We start from the raw sequence: 7,243 nt of genomic DNA, 5'->3' as shown, positions 1-7,243 counted from the left end.
GGAACAGTAAAGGCCCTAGTATGCTTTCTTGTGGAACGCCACAGCTCAGGGGGGGGGGGTTAAAGTAACATCTCCTGTGACAAAAAGACACAATACAAGTATAATCTCCCTTATTCACTGAAGCCGATCTGTGTTGTCATCATGGACAGTAAAAAAAACTCCAGTGGATACGTGCAGCTGTTAACCTGGTAGGCGGCTGCCTACACTATTCAGATTGTACTTTTATCAGAAGATGACAATTGTGGAATTTACATCAATGGTCTATTTTCACATGCAGACAGATAATGGATATAAAAAGGGTCACACTTACATTTTTTGATAATAAATAAGCAATTGGCACTGTACATCATTTTTGAAAACAGTTTAATAATACAAATTGCAACATCTTTACAAACAACTTGATTTTACCAATTAACAGCATTTTAATTACATTTTTAGTTTTGTAGGACTGGGAGAAAAAAAAGCAAGCACTGAAGCCAGACAATGTTCTTCTCTAAGATAAAATGTATATGTTTGACTTATAGTGAGCAGTGCCAGTGACTCATCCAGATTCAGAGAGGGTAAAATGTGCTGGCAGTCCGAGTCGAGGTTGGCTAGGGCAGCCCCCTTGCAGGTGGTTGTAATGGAATGAAAAGAGGGACAATGTATGTCTCTCCCTACAAGCCAATACATATCCCTATCCCATTCAAACTGCTCATCTATGGAAAAAATCTACAAATTACTCTCATTTGCCTATTAATTCACAGTATAAACTAGAAAAAGTGCCCTTCTGGGCACAGGTCTCCACCAGGAGGATAGGAGTGTGTGTGATATTTGGCAAAATGTTTAGGAGTAATATAATCGTGTGTGTGTGTGTGTGTGTGTGTGTGTGTGTGTGTGTGTGTGTGTGTGTGTGTGTGAGAGAGAGTCACGGCTTGGATTGTTGTAGCGCCACCATGAGGCTGATTTGAAAACTGTCAAGTGGCATTTCTTCCTCAGCCTAGTGGGAATATGCATGCACAGTTTCACCGCAATGGGACGCTGCGTTGAGTAGTTGTGACGATTTGTACAAAACGGGTACAAAGCGGGCTACTCCTGAAAAGTTTAGAAGCCAATCGTAGGCAATGAAGGTGGATTATGAGAAATCAAACAAACCTGTCTTGATCACATGACTATGGAGAGCATGTGTACCGATTTGCGTGAAATTTGGATAAAATCTGAAGGAGTAATATTAGAAAATGTGTTTTACATATGTCGGCCTCCTGGTGGCGCTATAAAGAGCAGATGTGAACATTTCCAGGCAAAGATTTTTCCTTGGCCTCTAGGGAGTTGGCATACAAAGTTATCCACAAATCCGTGCAGTTGGAGGTAAAAACACTTTTCGGCCAGTTATAGCGCCACCATGAGGCCGAGTTGAAAATGTTCATGTGGCATTTCTTCCTCGGCCTAGTGGGAATGTGCGTGCGCAATTTCACGGAAATCACACGATGTGTTCAAGATTTGCAGCATTTTGTTTGAAACTGAGCACTCGTGCAAACTTTGGAAGCCAATCTTAGCCAATCAGGATGGTGTCTGAGAAAACTGAATGACCCGTTTCGTTGAATGGCTCTAGAGAGACTGTGTACCAATTTGCGTGATGTTTGGACAAAATCTGTAGGTGTACTGTCCAAAAGCTTGTTTTGCACAAAGTGGCCTCCTGGTGGCGCTATAACAGACCGTTCTGGAAATGTTGGGGCAGAGGTTCATCGTTGGCATCCAGGGAGTGCGTGTGCAAAATTTGGCATCGACCGGGTTAACGGTGCCGGTGATTAGCTGTTCACAGACGGACGGACGGAGTTCAAAACTACAGTATATTCTGATAAGACAGTAATCATTGTTATAGGCAGGGTGTTTGTTTAGTAACACAGGTCTACGTGTCCCTCTTCTCTTTAATAAACAACATACATTTTCAGGTCAAGATACCCATTTCATCCAATCGGGAGAGAGCACTCAATACAGGATAAACAAGTGAAATAGGAAGTGATGAAACAAAGAAATTAGCAGCCAAATTTGGAACTGGAACAATATAAATTTGAAGCTGATAAATGTGTACTCTCCTGACAAATCATTTTTTTCTTCTAATTAATTGTTCAGCCCAACATTTGTTTATTGCCATGATTTGTCAGGAGCCGAGCTGGCTTTGTTCGAGACTTAAGGTGGCCTTACACTAGCCGATAATCGGGCATTTTTGACGCTCGGGGGGTGCCCGACCGCTCAAAGCGCGATCGGCCCCGATCCACATCAAGAATGTTTGATATTTGCTCTGCCCCGCTCCGATTATCCTGTAGTGTGTGGTGCTATCAGATTTCAGATTGGAAAAAAATCAGCTAGTGTAAGGCCACCTTTAAAGGTCTTTAAATACTTTCTGAAACATCTATGGGGGGGAAAAAATGAATTCTCTTCCAGGCCATGAAAGGGGCGGGACTGCGATGCTCTATAACAGTTCGTAAAGGCAATAATGAATATTCCGATACAAAATGTATACGTTTCACTTATCAGTGACAATCATCCATATCAGAGGTGAAATGAGCTGGCAGTTGATTCTAGCTTGAAAGTGGTTAACTTTGTAGCTCTAATGGAAATTAAAGAGGGGACAATTTAGGTCTCCCCAAGCCCAATACTTAGCCATCTCATTCAAACAGCTTATCTAGAACAAATGCATCAATATCATTTTCCAAAATTGAGGTACAGTAAATCATAGCAAGCTACCCTCCCTCAATAGTAGAAGGTAATTGACACCAGAGGCCGGTTGACCCGAGTCACAAATCTCCCCCCCCCCATTCACCAACTATGGTTTCCAACAAAATGAAAGCAAGACACCGCAGGGAATTGAACCCCGTCCTGAGCAGGTCAGGAGTGCCACCACCGGAGTCTTTTGCTTTTTTTGTTGAGTTATTTTTTTAAGGGCTAAAAGCAAAACCTGGAGGAACAGAACCCAAGAGCTTGTTCCCCCAGGAAAAGAAAACCCCTAGACACCTGGCTGCTATACTATCCTGTCACCACCTTAGGCATTGAGCTTGGTCCCGAGGCTGAAACTAGAGGAAAAGAGACAACTGGTTTCCCCAATCCCCAGCAAATCCCCATAATTGTATTGCTTCTCTACTGAATTCACAAGTTTTCAGTTAACAAATCCATGATACCAGTACATTAAATAATGCATATGTATACACTGTATATTGAATGTTCTTATCCAAAATGTACGTTTGACTTATCAGTGACACTCCTCCAGAATCAAGGTGAAATGAGCTGGCAGTCGATGTCTGCTTGCAAGTACCTAAATGTAGCTGTAATGGAGGGGAGAAAAAACACTGGACATTTTATGTCTCCCCGTCCCCCCACCCATCCACAAATCCAATACTCATCCCTTCAAACTGCTCATCTATGTAACATTTTATGCATCAACATGGCCGTCATTTACCAAAATCAATGTACAGTATAAACAGCAAGCTACTCTCCATCACCGATGCTCAATTCAAGAAGACATGGGATTTTACACTAGAAGCTGGCTGACCCGAGTCACGAATCCTCCCACGAGTCCCTGTGGCCGTTATTCGCCCTGGCTCAGTTGTGATTTAAGCTGAATCAAGAGAAATCTGAAAAGGTAGAGAGAGAGTGTTGCCCCGTCCCCCCCAGCCAAATCTATTGCAATGTTTGACAGCAACTTCATGAGAAATATGTAATCAAAATGTTATGCAGAGGTGATGTGCATGCAATGTTTTGAGTTACACAATTAAGCCATGGTATGTTAAAAGAAAAATCAAGGGAACCAAAATTACTTAACTTAACACCAATAAGACTGACGTGATGCTGAATTAGAAAGACAAGCCTGTGGCTCTTGATCTGAATGTGACTGGATTCTCAGTGTTCCATCACAGGGTTAGGGCCATCCCAGAAGCCAAGTCAAGTCAAGACAAATTTAAGTTGAGTAATTCAACCTGAGAAACCAAAAGGGAAAAGAGAAGGCACAAACACAGCAGAGAGGGGGAAACTTCTGCGAAGGACGTCGGGGGAGGGGGGGGGTCACGTTTAAGCTCAAGCGCACATAGGGTTGGTACTTCATTCAGGGGGCCACACTCATTTGCTGACAGCTTCCACAGATGGTTTTGCATTCAGAGGCAGGCGAGATCGAGTAGACAGACGAAAATGATCTGAAACAAAGAGTGACCTATACAACACACCCAAGCCCAACCACAATAGTAAAAAGCCTTCGAGTTCTAGTCATCTTATGGCGATGCAAAGCAGTAGGGCTCTATGGCCAAAGAGGAACATATGCCAGTAAAGCATTGTTTGATGTTATTGGCAATTTGAGGTAAACATAAAGCCAGTTCAAGAAGTCAGTTTTGTCAAACTACATTGGTGCCAGGAGTCAAATGCCTACAATTTTGAAAGATAAGCCAAGATCTTACTACATGCTCCAGGTTAGAAGACCTCACTTGTGCTTGAACCCATCTTGCACATTTTCTGAAAAGAGAAAGTGAAAGAATACCCCCCCCCCCCCCCCCCCCCTACCAAAGAATAACAATCTATTAAGCAACACATTTGCGCTGCATTTCAGTCCAGATCAAGGCTGCACAATGCACAGCATCTTACCTCTGCTACTTAAATTTAGAATGCTACCGTACAGTTGCACGACGGAAAACAAAGTTTGCCAAGTCTATTACTAGACTGCCTCACACAGTTGTGTAATGGCTGGTAGCTGAGGGCTAGTAGTTCAATCTAATGCATGTTAAAAAAGACCTGTCTTCCATTTGTTCAAATTGCATGTCAGGGTGAATTCAAAGGGTCGGATGAGTCCTGCTTCTCCTAGGTAGACCGTATTCTTCCTTTCGGCACGTGCAATTCTGCAAGATCAAAAAGGCAAACGAGCAACAACCCTATGACCCCCACCCTCAAAGAATCAGAACTGACTATTTTTATCCTTCCCCAAACAATGTATGCTTTACTTCATATAGCAATGGAATTACCATGATGGGATTCCATCAAATCTTCCCGTTATCACAAGACTTGCTTTGTAAGAAAGCACAGTAGTGCAATTTCTACATTCAAGTAGGCTATTGCACTTTACTGCTTTGCAAGTAGATGCTTTCATGTCAAGACCAATCAGGGCAGTTGAGCCCATTCAAAAGATGGTGTCCTCACTGGGATCGATAATAATTTCCACTTTTGAACATCAATATTTGATTGATTCAACTTATCTGCCTTCAAGTTCCGCTTAAAGAGCCGTCATGAAGCCCAGGTCACATCCGTGCACAACAAGCTCCAAGCTTTGGTCATACCTGAAAAAGCACAAGAAAAGCTGCCCGCACAAGCCACCCAATTCCCCAAAAGAACAGCTGCCAAAACTGTATTCAACCACAACAAGCTATGCATTTATTATGCAAAAGTTTAATCCTTTACAGATAGTTCAGTCATTGTATTATCAATACAAAGCATTGTAACTAATTGCAAAGGAAGTGCAATGGAGGCAATTTATCAGATAATGAATGTTAAAGAGAAATGTGAACACATTTAGTGACCTTACATGATGTTTGATGCACAAGTACAACAGTTACATACAATGAGTTAGGAGAGTTCCTGATGGTCTCGAGTATTGGAAAGCGTACAGGACACAGCACACTGAAAAATGCAAAGGGAAAAAAAAGAAAGCCTCCCTCCCAGTGACAGAAAAACCCACCCAAATTTACAAAACACCAGTACAGAACTCAACTAAAACTGTAATACCACCAATACAAAATGTCACTACTGCATTACCATGAATACAATTCAAAGACAAAATTCAGGTTCAACAAATTGTCAAAGTAAACATTTAAATACCACAGGCCTGAATGTGAAGGCTTTCCTCCATAGGGACAGTAGGTGAACATCCAAGTAGGTTTAATTTTGGAGGGATGCGACATACAACTTAATCTGCAAAAGTCACAAAAAGCAGACCCATCCCAGAAACCCCAACATAGCAACTTTAAAGTAGGACAGAATTATGATTGGCATCTAGTGAAAAGGACTTATTACCACACTCCCTGGGAAACCACCAAACGTGTTGCTACACCAGGAGGCCTAGTTTGAAATGATTGAGAGTTGCTACGCTGCAAGGCAAAATGTCCGCTCGAATGAGACGTAGTGCACCTGGTTGACTCCTACTCAAGCCATTTGGATCTTTTTGCGTTTCACGAGGCTGTAAAGTCTTGGAAGAGATGGGTTAACAGCCCACAGCCCACCCCCCTGATAATGTGGCATGTGCAAGACCTCAAGTTACAACACAAACATAATGTGAATAATAATGTAATTACTCCAGATGGGCAATACCTTCCTACATTCCCTTTAACGCAGCAATTGCACTGGATTCCATCCTTAGTGCTATAATATGAGGCGCGTTCAACTTGTTTTGAGGGGTTGGCCTGTGAAAAGAAGAACTCAACACATGTTGTAAAGCCCCACCCCCACCCTCCCAAGTCAACCCCAAAGCAATGTACTGAGTCAATAATGACTACCAATTTAATTACACATAGGGGCTCACTCAATAGTATCTCACATAGACTACAGCAAGTACAAGTGAAGCGATGTACAAGGATAGTTACACCCACATGTACATTCCATGCATTTAACTCACTGCTCACTTTAACCAGTAGATGTAGCTGCTCTGTACCAATGGGGCGCAGTAGCAGAGGAAAGGCTGTCGTTTACACAATCGGGCGTACAGGCGACCATCCACTCACACACCACTTGCAGACAGCTTCTGTGGGACCTATTGAAATTAACACAAAAACTCCCTCTCCTTCCGGCTGGGGGAACTACATCTGAACGCAGTGGGTTGAGAAGTCCTTATGACGTTCCTCTTGTCCGCACACTACCACGACCCAAGGCACACACCACAGCAGACACCACCACACCCAAGTCAGCGCACAACAGGAGGGGTGACCAGGGGACCGAACGGTTTACACGCCTTGCCTGGAAAAGGAAGAGAGACCTGTGCGAGAAATTGTGTTCTACAAAGACGTTTCTGAAAAGTTGGACAATAGTTTTACAGTGATACCACTACCGGACATACAAACCAATATCTGTCTTAAACTTGCAAGGCTAGACGGTACTGGCGCTCTCTTCTCCCACCCACTCTGCAGCTGGTACCCTCCCATCGCTGGCTGGCTCTGGGACAACTGGAGGACTGCTCCACTGGTGGCCATCCTGTGCTGCTACCCTGCTCTGTGGCTCTGGCTCCCTCTGGTGTACA

The sequence above is a fragment of the Electrona antarctica genome (assembly GCF_951216825.1).
Source record: "Electrona antarctica genome assembly, chromosome: 1".
Lineage (NCBI taxonomy): Eukaryota > Metazoa > Chordata > Actinopteri > Myctophiformes > Myctophidae > Electrona > Electrona antarctica.
The sequence above is the reverse complement of the archived record's forward strand: the minus strand, read 5'-3'. Positions refer to the sequence as shown.